Source organism: Lycorma delicatula, chromosome 6 (assembly GCF_047948215.1).
Source record: "Lycorma delicatula isolate Av1 chromosome 6, ASM4794821v1, whole genome shotgun sequence".
NCBI classification, from domain to species: Eukaryota; Metazoa; Arthropoda; class Insecta; order Hemiptera; family Fulgoridae; genus Lycorma; species Lycorma delicatula.
The window spans coordinates 134,275,506-134,292,948 of record NC_134460.1 but is presented as its reverse complement, the minus strand read 5'-3'; the positions used below and the strand labels follow the sequence as shown (position 1 = coordinate 134,292,948).

The window sequence follows — 17,443 nt, the reverse complement described above, 5'->3', positions numbered from 1 at the left end:
TTTTCTGTTAATATATATATATATATATATATATATATATATATATATTTATTTATTTATTTGAGTTCTGTTCTAGAAAAAATGCACTGATTTATTATTTTCTTGTTAGAAATACTCTTTGTTGTACCGGACTGGAACAAAATATTTATCATATTTTTATTTGTAAATATAAAACTATCCGTAACGTTGTAATTGTTTTTCATTATTGTATACAGTATCTTATTAGGCTTTTAAATAAATTCACACAGGTTTTTAATTTGTTTAAAATAACATTCATAACAGAAATATGTATACTTAGAGAATGGCTGATAACTGGAAAATCATTGGTTCAAAGATTAAAAATTACAATTAATTTCTATTGTCAAATTACAGTAACAATAAAACAGTTATAAATCATTTAATATGTCTTATTTTTAGAATTATATTTGCGGAATTCAAACGGGGGGAAAATCTACTAAGGTTACAAAAAGGATAATTTTCTTCGCTTTTTTAAAATGATAATTAAGTAATCAAATGAAATTATCAAAATAAAGAGAATGGTGATTAGGGTATAACAAAAGAATCTCTTTTGTTTTTGTATTTATGAAGCGATTTTTTAAGCTTCGACTCATTGGCAAAGATTTCTCATAATGAGGTGTAGAGACTTATGGTCTGTTTGTGTTTTACTATAATAATAAACCCTACTTCAACTGAAAGAAAGCATAAACAGTAGTAGTGGCTTACTCTCAATGGATTATTATAATTTAACAAGATTTTCATTTGGATAACGTAACCCTATCGAACAAATTAGCAAATTCTATGTTCTACTATCAACATTTATTTATTATTCAAGTAAAGTTATTTTTATAATCTTGTAAACTCTATGTTTAAATTGTCCTGCTTATCTTACAATCTATCTTCTTATTACGAAAAATTCACAATCTTGAGTAAGTGATCGAGAGACAATTTACTAATTAAGCTATGTTCAGCCATACGAAATTACGCTGGCTGTTTGTTGTTATTCACTTTTTAACTGGCAATAGAATAAATGAATTTCTAGGCATTTCTCCAAGTACCAGTTACTATCTATTATACATAATGTGGAATCAATTAAAATTTCGGAAATTGTTTTCATATTGTGATGGCGAAGGCAAAACAAAATTCTGCGTAATTTTTTAAAAATGCTGTTAATTTTAATTTTTATCCTCAAAAATCTTTCAGTAATTTATATTCTCAACAAATAAACTTTAAAAAGAGAATTTTTGCTGAAATGGAGAAATACCGTACGAATTTTTTACTTAAAGTTGTTATATTCGTAAAAACTTCTTAAGAGAATGTCTTCAAAAATTTATTTTGAAAAATAAATTGACCTTCAGAAAATATCTTTCAAAAAGATGGGTAGGTTGAATTTAAGTATGATAAAAATTGAATTAAGTATTTTTTTTTGTGCTTAATGATATAGCCACATAAGCTTGTGCGTGGGATATGGAATTGTGCGTATAAAAAATGCTATGCCTGACCGTGGGATTCGAACCCAGGACCTCCGGATGAAAGGCCAAGACGCTACCACTCTCACCACAGATGCCTGTGTGATTTATTTAAATAAACTTATTGTTTTAAAAACCAATTCATTACTCTATTCTATGTAAAATGTATGCAAAATGTGGTAGCAGTGTATTCCTTTAATATACTACTGAAGTAGCTTTATTAAGTAGACTGAATTAGGGTTTGTGCCTGCACGTGCCACTATCAGTTACTGCTCCTATAACATGCTACATGTTTACGTTCTTTTGTAGGTTCCCTTCTTTTTGAAGTGGGAGTTAGAAGGACTAGGAGAAAAAGAACTGACTTTTGCTGAGCATACCCGATGAACATGGTGGCCTAAATCATGTTAGGGCGATGACTTGAAGTGGCAATTCAGAAGACAAAGATGCCGAGAAAGATCAGCTGCTCAGTTGCCAAACAAGGAAAAAAGTCCTTTCTGTTGATTACAGCCACAAATAATTCGAATATTTCGTTTCCTCAAGGGGTTAGTAGCACTGTTATCCATGTAAGAAATTAAAACTTTTGGATAAACATACGAGTAAGTATTTAAGGTACATAAGTAGTTAAGTACATAATAGTTAAGGGAAGATAAAAAACTAACTTAGCAGTAACAGCTTACATAAAAATGGGAAAAGATGAAATTTATATATTGTCCTTTTTATTAGACATTTATCTCTAAAGCAAACAAACTTTGCGGAAAATTCTACGTTATTTTATTTTGAGTGATAAGAGGCTAGTCTGATTATACAAATACTTGTTCTATGTATATTGTACTTATGTTATATCTTAAATAACATATAACATATTATATTTTGTTATATAATGAAATGTCCAATATACGGATTCTGCCACGGGATTATAAATTGATCAAATATAGATTTTTGTGGATTTATACCATGTACCTATAAATATAACGTCTAAACGTAACGTCTTTCTGATAACAGTTCAGAAACGTCTACTCAAGTACTCTTAAGACACAGGTAAATAACTAACTGATTTATAAAGTTGATCCATTAAGTTTCATAGTTCTAATGAAAATTTAAAGTGTATTATCGGGTAACTAAATTAAATTATCGGGTATCTAGATTAAACACGTGTATGTTTTGATGTTTAATTTTGTTATCACTTTGTTTCACTACGGTAAACTTCAGAAATTATTTTCCGGTGTTTTCATCAATAACGTTTACAACTCAATAAAGAAGAGCTCCAAAATAAAATGTTAAATTTTAGTTGCGAAAAAATAGAGAAATGTTTACATTATCAACTAGCTTTATGAATTACTGGTAACAAAATAAAAAAAAACCATTTAAGAATTCTTGAATAAGAATCAGGAGCAAATCATATTAATAAAAAATGTCGCACATTTGGTTTTATAATCTAGCATTGAAATATTACATTATTTACGACCGAAGAGTTAGTTGTTAATAGTTACAACAAAAAAAGGGGTGGAAATAATATCCAATGAAGTGATGTTCAAGTTACTAAGATGTGGTTATAAAAGGGTATATAATACACCGGTTTAATAGAACCCTATTACACAGATATAAACTTGGTAAAACGACTTTCTTTTATGCTACAAACATGATGCAGATACAGATGAAACGTGAACACGATCAAAGGTACCAATCGCTCACTATGAACATAGATCCTTTTGGTTCTCTATAGTATATAGGGAGTTTTAAGCCCTTTATATACGCTACTCTTGCACTTAACAACCCTTACCTTAATGCTTAGCTACTATAAAAGAGATGTATTGGTCGTATCAATATATCTCCAAGTATATCCATTCACTTTATTACACATGGCTTAAACCATTTCAACAAATTTTTACATCAGAATATACATGTTAATATATGTTACATTTAATATTCTTATATGTGTTTTCTCGTGATGTATGAAATAAATTTAAATTAAATTAATCAATAAGAAATGTTTTTGTGATGAACATAAACAAATATTTAAGTGCCGTACAGAATAGTGTGTGTGTAATGCACGGTTTCCTACAGAACGTGAAATATATTATTATGTTTTCTACCAATATCTATCTTATTTTTTTTCTTGCACATATAAAGCTTCTGAGATAAAAGTGGCAATAATCACAGTTGCTTTTCTGAGAGTAATGATGTTCATTATGTAGCCAAACTGCAATGAGAGATTTGAATTTTGTACGGTCAAATTTCAGTAATCTCCTTATAATAGTACGGCCTGAATGAAACTAAAATATTCGTTTGTTCGCTTAATTTCTTCAAAGAATTCTAAGTTAAATGCCGTCTAAGATCTAAGCAACTGCCGTCTGAAATATCATGAACTACAAACTACATTTGTCATTAAAACTGACCTCTGTCACGCATAGTTTAAATGTTAATTAAGTTCTTACTTATTAAAAAAAGTAAATTGATTCATTGTTATCTAAGAATGAAATATTTTATAAACCGTTTAACAAGTTTCTCAAACTGTACTTTTCAGAAATGTTTCCTTTTTAAAATTGTTATCGATAGTGAACTGGCCTAAATTAATAATAAACACAAGTTATATTTGTTAACATCTTTGTTTATTCACAAAACTTTAGAATGATGGCCAAATATAGTTGTTACTTTCGTTGTTTTAATTAACTTATTGCGTGTTATGACAATAAAATAGCGTTATTCTTATATGCGATATTTTTGTAAAATGCACTGTTTATTGAACTACATATTAATAATGTATAACGACTAAATACTTTGCTTAATTTGGTTTTTTTTTGGATGAAATATTAATATTTACTTTTTTGATATCGTAACCATGCTGAAACAAAGTAAGTACGATAATCAGTCAAAAAATGGGTTGGGTTTTTGCATTTCACGACATTTCATAACGCAAAAATACCCCAAAAAGGCAAAAAAGTGGAGGAGTAGTGTTCGTACGTACGTAAGCATGTAAGTGTGTTTGAAGTTAATGACTTTGACTGGATAAATCGATTTTTATGAAATTTTTTGTAGAGATTCGTGTACATGGGACAATTTGTTGTTAAACTTTTGGTGTCAATTTTCTCAAAATTTTGCAAAAATAACCTACTTTATATTAATCTCAGTATTATCGTACTTATCTTACCATATTTAACAAATTTTTCCTAAAAATTCCCCTTCACCAAAAATCGAAAAAAGCTATCTTTTTATTAATTGCAAATTTCTAATCGATTTTTGATGTCTTCCTAGATGACCCTCAAAAAAAAATTCTGTGGGGGTAATAATGTCGATGGGGGAACTGACCAAATTTTTAAAAAATCGATTTTTTGTATTTTTTAAAATCTTTTTTTGGTTTATTTCCTGTATAATTATTTTTCCACTACATAAATAACCAATGCCAGGAAAGTATTACAACTTTTTTGTCAGCCTTTTTAATGTATAAAAAGCTCCTTATCTGAAATTCGGAAAATCTCACGCTCGAACCCAGGACCTTTCGGATGAAAGGTGGCAGATACGTCATGGAAATTTCATTATACTATCATTTCTACCATGATGATAATCAAAATTTCACGTACGCGGATTAGATAAAGTTATCCCCTCCCATTCCAGCTACAGGTATACCAATATCTTGCATGCAAGATATATATATATATATATATATATATATATATATATATATTTATATATACATAGCAAATATAAAATTGTAAACAAAAAATGGAATCAGATATCCGTGGGTGTAAGACGAGGTCTTTTTCAAGTTGAAAATTGTGTAGGAAGTATAAGAAATGACAGTTTCTAGTAAATCTGTATGTAGTCTCTTCCCAACTCGAGTTGCGTACGTTAAAACGTATTGTGAGTTTGAATAAATACTCTGAAGAATATGTAGAACAAGTATACTAAAAACTTACTTTAACTACATTATTGTTGTTTCGTTTTATGTATAATTTTTTTTTTATTAAGATTTACCATACGTTTAATCGAAAAAGTTAAATATTTATAAAAGAAAAGGTTTATTAGAAATCTCACACAGTAAACAGATGTACTGTTTAAATAAATCACTTAAACCTTTTAATTGAAAAGTTCTATTCCAACCCTTATTATTCTGTAATATAACATTAAAATAAATTCGAACCTCCTTTTGTAGAGTAAATAGGAACGCAGAAAACTTTTTTTAAACATATTAATTTTTATAAATAATTATAAAAATAAATAAATTAATCAAATGGTCAATTAAGTAACTTAATATTATACCGGATAATTATTAAATTTTACCTAACGGTTTTTTTGTCCCAACTATTTTTCAGCAAAAACGAAAATAAAAATCCGTTTTATTTAATAAACAATTGATGTTTGGAGAAATTAATTTAAATGAACTATTATTAATTTAGTAATTAATTAATATTTTTTTTAGCAATAGTTCTATAAAAGAAGTCTCTTAACAAATTTGACAGTGCTCCGTTTTTTCTATTTTGTGCTAATCTTTTAATCTTATGTATTTTCGACATCTTATATTCTTAGCCATATGTTTTATAAAATCTAGATTTACAATTTTTATTTACCTCGTATCTGTATGGTGGTCCTTCTATAGCTAAATTAAATAAATCTGCGTTTTTTAATGTACGATCCACGAATCTAATTCTCCTATTTAAACAAGATTTTACATAAAATTATCTCTTTATTTATTCTTCTTAAGATCTCTTCCTTTCGATCAGCCCAGCTGAAATAACATCCTTTTATTACACCAGATTTTAAAAGCCTATATTCTTCCTTCTCCGGTTTTCTTTTTGTTATTGTTTTGCTGTAGATTCTGTTACACACTACAAAAATCCTTTTTTTTTTAAATTTAGTTCTATTTTTAATATCAAATCTTATTTTATGCATCGAAGCAGCCGTTGCTTGTTCTGGTCTGTTTTTTATGTCTTTCTTAAATTGTTTATGTTTTATGTAATCATACTTCATAAATAACAAAACTGAAATTTATTATTAATTAATTTATCTTTTCTTAGGTTAAAATTAATTTTTTTATCATTGTACTTTCTGTAAAATTTCTTTTAATTTTTTATTTTTATTTATTTTTAAACTGAATTTCTCTGATCACTGAATCTATAGAGTCCATTGTTTTCTTATTCTTGTTATACTGTGCCAAAAAAACGATGTCATCAGCAAATGACATTGCAAAGCTCTTCTACAACCAAGTTAAAAAGCAATAGAGATATACTACTTGTTTCATTCCTTTCTGAAGTAATTAGAACCTGCCTTTTTCATTGTAATTTTGACTTTTTATAAAATCTGCCACGATAAAATAATCTTATATAAAGAGTAATTATATCGTTTTCTCTATATTTCAAACTTATTTTTCTTAATATTTTAACCATAATCTTCCTAAAATTAATAATGGTTTTTAAAAAAATAGTACTGGTCTTCTTTTACTGTGAGTAATATTGACAGCCTAAACGAATATAGATTTGATTTGTTAAAAAATCCGCCAAATTATTACATTTAATTTCATTTGCGTAGATAAGTAGAGTGTATTGAAAGATAGTTAAGTAGTGTAAGGGTAATTAAGTGAGTAGATGGCAAGTGCATTAAATGTACTTGTAAATTCACAGTGAATATATTAATTATATGTGAAGGTTTGTAGTTACATCAAGTCAAAGTGGACATTTAACAACCCATTCTGATTCCTGCGCCATTTAGTCCCTTTAATTTCAAACTGTTTGAACACTTTGCAGGATGTTTAGGCTTGAAGTGAGATAGGGTAGAGTTTGTTGAAAGATAGTGATGCGTAGAAAAACGTTTTCGATAAAAGGAGAGAAATCCATTGTGTTCCTTAGTGTTGGAAAGAAACTGATAGTAACAATTTACACCCTTTTCCTATCTTCTCCGCTGTCTTCGTTGCTACCTTCTGGGTAGTGTATAAAATAAATTTAACTCTGGATCATTCCATGACGATGCATCCCATGCTTTCTACCTGATCAATAGAAATGATTTCAAAAAAGGTCTACTTATTCTCTTTCTACAAAGTTTATATATATATATATATATATATATATATATATATATATATATATATATATATACACGAGATCTGTAAATAAAGTAATGAGACTGGTCCAGAAAAACCTTTTATTTACAATTCAATTAAACATGAACTATATCAGCTTCGAAATAGTTCCCTTGGGAAGCCACACAACGTTTCAAACGGGTTTTCCACTCTTCCTTGCAGTGTTGGAACTCAGAAACCAGAATATCCTTCAGATGGTCGATAACATTTTTTTTTTGTTTTCTATTATTTCAAAATAGTGTCCTTTGAGGTGTTTTTTAAATTCGGGAACAGAAAAAAGTCACAGGGACTCAAGTCAGGTGAATAAGGTGGTTAAGAAACTATAGGAATGTTTTTCTTTGCCAAAAACTCATTAATTGAGAATGCAGTGTAACAAGGTGTATTGTCATGATATAGCATCCAGTTGTCTATGAAGGCTGATCTCACGCGGACAACTGTTTTCCAGAGTCTTTCAAGAATTTCTCGGTAAGTATATTGATTTACAGTTTGTCCTGTAGGAAAAAACTCCTTATGGACAATGCCATTACTACCGAAGAAACAAATCAGCATGGTTTGATTTGCTAATTTTTGCTTTTTTGAGACGCGGTGAGTTTGAAGTGTGCCACTTCTTGCTCTGGCGTTTTGTTTCTGGGTCGTGCTCAAATATCCAAGATTCATCACCAGTAATAACATTTTTTAGAAAATCAGGATCAGTTTCTATTCGCCCTAGATAGTACACTTCCACCCTGTTGTTTTTCTGTTCAACAGTGAGATTTTTGGGACCAGTTTTGCACCAAATATTTTCGTATCCAATTCGTTTGTCAAAATTTGATGGACTGTGGTATGGTTCAAATTCAATTGTTCTGCAATTATTCTGACTGTTAATCGCCGGTCGTACCGTATCAAGTCTCTGATTCGCTCAACATTGTCGTCACTTTTTGACGTTAACGGTTTTCCGGAGCGTAGATCATCCGCAACTGAAAATGCTTTAAACCACCTAAAACTTGGGCTCGTGACAGAGCGTCATCTCCATACGCCCTCTTCAACTTTGAAAACGTTTCAGTAGCATTCTCACCGAGTTTAACACAAAACTTGATTGCTCAACGTTGCTCATAATTAGTATCACTCATTTTTGTAATGCACAACAAAAACTCGTTTCACAAAAAGTTTGTTTACGTCTCACGTCAGTAGACTAAACATATTAATTCCTAATATAAATCAGCTGTTCATACAACCATATGTTTACTACTAACTTTACAGTGTTGCCACTTTGGCTGCCAAAAAAAACTAATCTCATTCCTTGATTTACAGATCTCGTGTATACACACACACACACACACACACACACACACACACACACACACACACACACATAACGGATTATATTTAAGTATGGAAACAGCTTTATACCGCATATCTGAGAGGTATTTGGTGACAGAAAAAATGGAGTTTTATATAGTTTAAAAAATCTGCATTATGGTGGGTTTTTAATTTTATTCCGCTATCTTGGATTCGCTATATCGAATCAAACTTAATTTTTTAAATAGGAAGGTGGACAATACATGGTTTCGATTTAGAATTTTACAAGAAAAACAATGGTGAAATCTATTTTTTTAATTCATTCGTTATTGAGTTATAAGCATTCAAAATTGTAATGACGGAAAAATCATGTTAACAATAAAATGATGTAAAACGCGCTGCGTGAACAAAATTGCATTTGACATTCATGAAAAAATTGCATTTGACAAGAACAAAAAAAAAGTAATGAAATGTAGTAGAAATAACAAAGATGGACCACTGAATGTGAAAATAGGAGGAGAAAAGATTATGGAGGTAGAAGAATTTTGTTATTTGGGAAGTAGAATTACTTAAGATGGACGAAGCAGGAGCGATATAAAATGCCGAATAGCACAAGCGAAACGAGCCTTCAGTAAGAAATATAATTTGTTTACATCAAAAATTAATTTAAATGTCAGGAAAAGATTTTTGAAATTATATGTTTGGAGTGTCGCTTTATATGGAAGTGAAACTTGGACAATCGGAGTATCTGACAAGAAAAGATTAGAAGCTTTTGAAATGTGGTGCTATAGGAGAATGTAAAAATCAGATGAGTGGATAAAGTGACAAATGAAGAGGTATTGCGGCAAATAGATGAAGAAAGAAGCATTTGGAAAAATATAGTTAAAAGAAGAGACAGACTTATAGGCCACATACTAAGGCATCCTGGAATAGTCGCTTTAATATTGGAAGGACAGGTAGAAGGAAAAAATTGTGTAGGCAGGCCACGTTTGGATTATGTTAATTGTTAGGGATGTAGGATGTAGAGGGTATACTGAAATGAAACGACTAGCACTAGATAGGGAATCTTGGAGAGCTGCATCAAACCACTCAAATGACTGAAGACAAAAAAAACAAAAAAACAATAACGAACTACATAGAACTCCATTTCTTTGTGCCTCCGGATACCTCACAGATGTGCAGTATAAAGCGTTTTCCATAATTTATCACTCTGTGTATACAGAATGATTTACGAAAAATGTAACAAATTTTCAGGACATGTTCTGGTGATGAAAATAAAGAAAAAGGTTCACATAAACATAGGTTCGGGAACGCTTCGTCTGTGAGTATGCTGGCGAAAGATTTCGCCCTGATTTCTGCGCCTTCTGTAAAATTAAGCCAGTAGATTGTATTTTTTGGATCAAGATTAAGGGGTAAATTTAGTGATTTTTTGTGAAATCTGATTTCCTACACCAAATCAGAGTTAAGAAAGTCTTTATTTTTTCTCATATATCATTTATTTATTTATTCATTTCGTTCATTAAATTTGGACAGGTATAAATCTGGTTACAGAGAGAGTTTACTATTTTACACGTACGTTGCAGAAAAAATTCTAAATCATAAAATAAATTTTCCAATTAATAATAAAAAAAGTGTTTATTATTGTATCTTCTGAAGTATTACTAATTGTTAAATACAGTATTCCTTTGTTAATTACATTATTCTCACAAAGCCAACATTTGCGCTGTCTTACCGTTGATAATTGGCTTCGCCAAAGCATCATAGAAAAATTTTAACAAATGATTAATAATTCTGATAACTTTTGTTTTAAAATACATAGATTCTTTTCAAAACAAATCAAATATTAATTCTTTTCCTGAGCTTGCTTACTGTATCTTTGCTGATGGGTTTGAATCGTATTCAGTCTTAATTTATTTCTTAATCACTTTTCCGTTCAATTATCTCATTACTGAAATTTTTTTTCAAAAAGTAAACAGAAAACTACAGAACCTCTTTTTTTGAGCACTCTTTAACCTACCTCGATTTTACGCTCTTGTGAAAGTAGCAAAAAAGTTTTAAAGGTACAACCTCATGTCTTGAAAACTAATCATTTTTTATTCTCCTCGTCTAATTTGAACGATTTTGGATCAGAGATTTTCGAGTTATCGATTATTTGAAAGAATTAGCTATTTTAGTTAATAGTGAATGTTTTTAAAAATAAAAACTGGAAAGTTCGACAGGATAGCCTGTGTAAAAAAATTTTGGAATAATAAAAGGTGATAGATAAGATGGGTTTGAAACGTAATTTAAAAAAAAAATTAATTATTGCTAAATTAGTAGTAATGGTATAAATTGTTTGTGTATTCATGATTCTTATCAGAACTAAATTAATTAAATTATTAAATTTTTTTTCTAATTACTCACTGATTTTAGTGAAATAAATTTGGATAATTCAATATAATAAGTAATCTGCTTTTTGTCGTTTTCATAGTTCCATCTAACCTGTCAGAATTTCTATAAATTCTGAAAGAATTAGAAAAAAATCGCTATTTTAAAATATGAAATCAAAACTGCACTATAATTATCTTCAGATCGATTGTAACGATTTTAAACGTACATTAGAAAAAGATAATATGCAAATGCCGTCTTGAAAAATTACTTCGCTTTAAAAAAACAAAATCGCCAAATTAATAAATCAGATGTTATACGCTTAAACTACGTTTTACATATCGCAGCCTGAAACAGTATCCAAAACCTAGTCCGAGGATATTTTGTATATATACAGAGTGTTTCTAAAATGTTGGGCTGGCTATACTTCTTCGGATTCTACTTGTAAAACTAAACAAAAAATATCCTTAGGAAAAATGGCAATTTCTCCTTCATTCTCCCCCTGTCCGCCATTTTGTTATTTTAATATAAAAATTTATATTTCAAGTTCAAGTTTTATCTCAAGAGATATAACGGATTGAAAAATAAACATGGCCGCCATTTTGTAATTTGCAAAGGTACTTAAGTCCTGATTTTTTACTAATTTAAAACGTCATTACCAAGACGCTTACCAAATATTAACGCGATTCGTCTATCTGATCTTGAGATATACATTTTTATATAAAAATGGTGAATAGGGGGAGAACGAAGGAAAAATTGCCATTTTTCCTAAGGATATTTTTGTTCAGTTTTACAAGAAGAATCCGAAAAAGGATAGCCAGCCCACCATTTTGGAAACACTCTGTATAACAAGATTTTAAAAAGTTTGAAGAGTTGTACCACAAGCGAGACAGGATTATCTTTGTCTTCAAGATTATTACTTGTTTTTATGTAAATCGACACTTTCCGAGAAAAACTAAGAAAATTTATTGTTTGTCATGAGGGGTTGTCGTATTGGAAAACACTTAAGCGAAGAAAAAAGAGTTATTGCTAAGATATCTATCGTTTAAATTCTAATGTATAATTAAATTCATTCTTAATACTTTCTTAAAATTATTTAATCATTCTTCCATTAGACAGGATAATTTATTTTTCGTTGAAACTATTATATTGAAAAAAAAAAGTTTGAATCAAATAAATTTAAAAACATTTTTTTAAGATATTTAATTTCACTTATTTAATTGAAATGACGCGACCTAGAGCTTTAACAGAGTGTTGAAAAATTATTTTTATAATACTTGATAGATATCTTTTATTTATTGAGAAATACCTTGTTTATATTCCGAACTTTACAATAATATAAGAAATATCTTATTTGTATAACAAAATCTAATTGTTATAATAAACAGCCTATAATTCTGTACTAGTTTATTAGTTAATACAAGTTAGTTTGATGTATTTATATCCAATATACATTTTTTAAAGAACTTTTAACATATAATTAAATGGTTTTTTTAAAGACTGAAAAAAAATAATACAAAAAAATAAAAAATATTTCGTAATATATTATTGAATTGAAATTATTTAAATATTGTTGGTTATTTGTATTAACAGAATACAAATATTTTAATTGTATTCGTTTATTGTATTCGTTTATTGTATTTATTATTTCATTTTTTTTTTAAGTGTTCGAACTTTCTATAATTGTGAAATGATTGTTCTAAGTGGGTAAAAACAAGCTGACATCTCTAAAGAAGGGATGATAAAGTAGTTGAAAAATGTCTTCAACAGGCATATAAAAATTGACTTTTAAAACCCTCACCACCATCTATATTCTTTTTTAAGGCCTCGTACAACCGTAAACCAATCCAGTAGTTCAACTATTATTTTATCGATCTATAAGCTATTTACTCGAGCGATTTTATTTAAATGTTTGTACAAGCGCACAATAGAATCAGACATAAAGAAACATACAACTTTTCATTTCTATGAAGTAAGTTTTCAGGGTTTTTTCTTATTTCATGATAAGATATTAATAAGTTGTAAATATATATACTATATCCAATGTTTCATTAATGTTATTCTTCTGTATCTTTTTCAATTGTTCCAATCTATATGATGCAGTTTCTCTACAGTCAGTGCAGCAAAATATGAATAAAAAAATGTTTGCGGTTACGACAAACGTAACCAAATTTTTGTAGGCAATCTGATACGAGACACCAATCACATTTGAAAATTACATAATCATTTTAAATAATAATAAAAATGTAATACGTTACTGTTTAAAGATGTATCTTTCTATTCCTTTCGTGGATTTGGTGCGTTAAACCGTTAAATATATAATAGTATATTTTATCAAGTGAAGAATCCATCGAGAAACCACTTCATTACTCACTTTTTTTAGTACCGCTGCCATAAGATTTTTATTAAAAACTAGTTAAATAGTTGAATTGAGTCCTTTAAGTGCCACCTGACTGTCCGAGAGAGTGACATGCATTTGTCAGCCTACTTCATTTGCAGCCAGACGTATAAGTATTTCAGATTAACGAAAATTTCAGCTTGAAAAACTAATACTTGTGTATTTATTTACCTTACATTTAGGTTAATCTATACAACATACTATAAATTCCGGTCCCAGTTAAATTATTTATAGGAAATGTAATGTTAAATAACAGACAGTTCCTAGATTTATTATATTTAAGCCCTTCATGATGTTCGACTATGAACTTGAAGGGTTAAATTATGAAATTTTTTGTTTGAAAAAGGTAGATTTAATTGCTAATATAAGGTGGTAAAAAAAATACTTAGGCTACTGAATGTAGCCGTCGTATTATACCAATGAAGGATGAGAACGTAGAGCAGATAACAAGAAAGGATCAACTACGTAATTAAAACATTCAGAGTGAAAGAATCGAAGAGCTGGTAGGCAAAAGTTCACGGATTCGTCCAGTACCAAATTAACCTTTTTTTTTACATAAAAGAATTTAAAGGTTATATATAAAATAAATTATATGAGGTTATGGAATAAGTTATAATGTAACTCCAGATTATAATCTCGTACATTTTATTTATGATTAACTATTAAACAAGAATTTTCAGTTGTAATAATTAGTTTATCTGTGCAGTTAAAATTATTTTACATTACTAGTATTATTTATACAGTCGTATTAAAAATATAAATTCAGTTTAGTTTTATTCGTAGACTATAAACAATTCTAAATACGTTTTAATCGGTCAAGTGGATAAATAAGCTTGAATTAAATGATTGTTTTAAAACACGTTCTACACTAATTATTTTATAACGATATACTTGTATATATGAGTTAATTGTTTAAATAAATAGTTATTTTCTATTAATATATTTTTATAAAAAACGATTTATAATAAATCTTAATTGCTTTATATTAACAATAAATATTTGATTTAAATAATATGTTTTCATGTAAAAAAGTACTCATTAATTTTATTTTTCATACCCCTATTTTTTGTGTCAATTTCCACAGTAATAAAAAAACATAAATAACTATAAATTTAATACTCCCAACGTAATAAAAATACTGTTTATAAATAAGTAAATAAATTAAATTTTCCTCTAGTATTATATAAACTTTGTACCATAATTTACTTTTAAGTAGAAGACATTTGACTGGATTTTATTAATTCCCAAGTTTCATATTTATATAAATAACCTAATTAATATAATCCTTTTTTTTTCCGAATCTTGGTTATTATTCATTTATCTAAGGAGGTCATAGTTTTGTAATTAAAACCCTAATAATTTAATTAAATTCACAGGATCTTTTATTAAAATAATGGAACTAAAGCATACTTCCTTTTAAACTATATGGAAATGTTTTGTTTGTACGTATTTTAATCAGGCTTGGCTTTCAGAGTTCATTTAATGAAACATTTATTTTATTTACCTACCTACCTTCAGTTAACATATTACAAATATTAAACTAAAAACTCGTAACTGCAAACATAATGATTTATGTAGAACAAAAAAGAACCACTTTGTGCCGTGGGGGGCGTAGCTCAGATGGTAGAGCGCTCGCTTAGCATGCGAGAGGTACCGGGATCGATACCCGGCGCCTCCAGTTTTTTTAAATATTTAATCTTTGCGGTCACTAGTCAATTATCATGTTGTGCGAATTAAAAAAAAAGAAAATTCTTTTTTACTGATAAAATTTTTAACAAACTTTAAAAAGCTTTTCTAAATAAAATATAAAAAATGTTAAATAGAAAGTATTTAAAATGGTTACTAGTTATTAAAAAAAAATTGTATTGTGTTTATTACATTCACTGCATGAATCTTCCTTAGACTTGCATAAGAAATATATGTCTCTCTCTCACTCACCCTCACTCTCTCTCTCTCTCTCTCAGTAACATAATAATCGAAAAAAGAATAACAAAAAACATTATGTTCCTTTTTCTTTATTACGTTTTTCAGTTGATTTAATTACAGAAATATAATATTTTTTTAATAAAAAATTTTCTGAACTTCAGTTATTAAGTAGTACAAAATACTTCCATGGTAAGTCAAAACTTCTTTTTTTTTTAAGTAGTGGAAAAGATGTAAAAACATATTAAAATAAAAATTCTTGCTAGTTTTGACGACGATAAAGGGAGCAATTTCATGTTGTTACGCATTGTCACAATACCAGGAAAGCATAATTGTGAGAAGTTCCAGACAACGAGATAATATTCAACGCAAGCTACGAGTTAAACCTACACTGACACTTATAATATTATGTTATTCTGGTATCTATTTTAGTAAAATAGCCGTTTAACTTTTTCGTGTTTCCGTTGTTCGACTTCCGATTGACGACTGACGCAGCATTATTTATTTGAAAATAGTTCAGATCGGCACGTTTCGCTCACAATATAGAAAATATTCTACAGCTCTTTTATATTTCTATTCTTTTATCAGTCATTTGATTAGTTTAGTTTATGGTTTGGTTATTCTCCATTGATTCTTTGCTAATTTTTTTAACCCCAAAATTATTTCGTACGCCTTTGACTTTCATTTTGTTTAATAACTTGTTTTATTCGACAACCCTGAGTTCTTTTTGTATAATTCTACCGTTCTCTTTTCTCCAGCTCTTTCTCGTTAAAACTCGTGTGATACCGGATGTTCCAAAAGACAATTTTTTTTTATTTCACATAAGAGGTTCTCAGCGTAGTAATATTTAAATTGAATCCCTGAATCTTTATTTCCTGAAGTGATATTTAGCAGATTTCTACACAAACATAACTATATTTATCAGAAAAATGAAAATAATATTTAAATCTTCACTTGAATTTTTTTTTTTTTTTTTTTTCTAACCTCCGAGTCTACAGTTAAGCATTACTTCAGATGAATGATTTGTAGCGTGTGTGAAAATGCCATGCCTGACCGGGATTCGAACCCGGTCAGGCATGGCATTTTCACTTCGACTGCATTTCATTTAATTTACTTATCCGGTATTAAAACTAAATATTAATTATTTGGTCTTTTGAATTATGTTACCCGACAAGGAGTTCAATCAGTAGTCTTTTTAAGTGATTTAGGTTTTTAATAGCGTTTAAATATTATAAAAATTGTTCTACGGGAGGCATAAAACGCAAGAACACATTTTTCTGCTAAGATCTTTCATGAAACAGAGAAAAGTTTTAATCCTTTTTCTTCGCTTATTTTGTACTGAATTTAACAAATTATAGTTCAGAAAAAAAACTGAATTAAAACACTGAAATTAAAATAAAGTAGAAAATACAACAGTCGATCGTAACTAATTGAGGAACGTTTAGCGAGCATGTATTAGCCAAATCAGCTCAGTTTCTAGGACTGGATATCCGATCATTGCTGACGGTCAGTGAGGCACATAGCCTCTTTTTTGTTTGTTTGCATTTTTCACATTTGTTTATTATTTTTTTTAAACGAATATATACTATAAATACACAAAGAAGTTATTATTTACAAAGTAGTATACACAAAGAGCATCCGAAGGCGGTGAATTAGTGACTGATGTCAAATAAGGGTGTGTTCTTCTACCGTTCTCAGTGTCAATATTTCACTAGTTGGGGAACTATTAGAGATGCTAATTCTGAAAATTTAATTCTCTAGAATGCATATCGGCTTCAAAAGTTTATAAGTCACTCATTAAACTGTTATATTTCAAATTATAAGGGTAGAGAAACTAGTCAGCGTTTAAAACCATTTTACGAAAGATTTTTAATTGTACCTCGTACGTAACAGTATTAAGTTGGAAGAAACCTTAATCAAAATTTCATTAAAATCTGTAAA

At 28.8% G+C, this 17,443-nt stretch overlaps 1 protein-coding gene and 1 non-coding gene across 4 annotated transcripts in view; both read left to right on the top strand.

The window, feature by feature from the left end:
• LOC142326979 (uncharacterized) overlaps positions 1–17,443 on the top strand; it is a 226,633-nt gene that overhangs the window by 192,469 nt on the left and 16,721 nt on the right. Inside the window, exon 1 of one of the 3 annotated variants that reach the window (XR_012756882.1) lies at positions 1,919–2,062. The exons of the other annotated variants lie outside the window; for them this stretch is intronic. The gene's annotated coding sequence lies outside the window, so the exon portion shown is untranslated. Of the gene's footprint in view, positions 1–1,918; positions 2,063–17,443 lie in introns of those variants that run through there. 3 annotated transcript variants of the gene reach the window in all.
• Positions 15,185–15,257, top strand: TRNAA-AGC (transfer RNA alanine (anticodon AGC)). Its single transcript has one exon. It is a non-coding gene; the product is annotated as a tRNA-Ala (tRNA).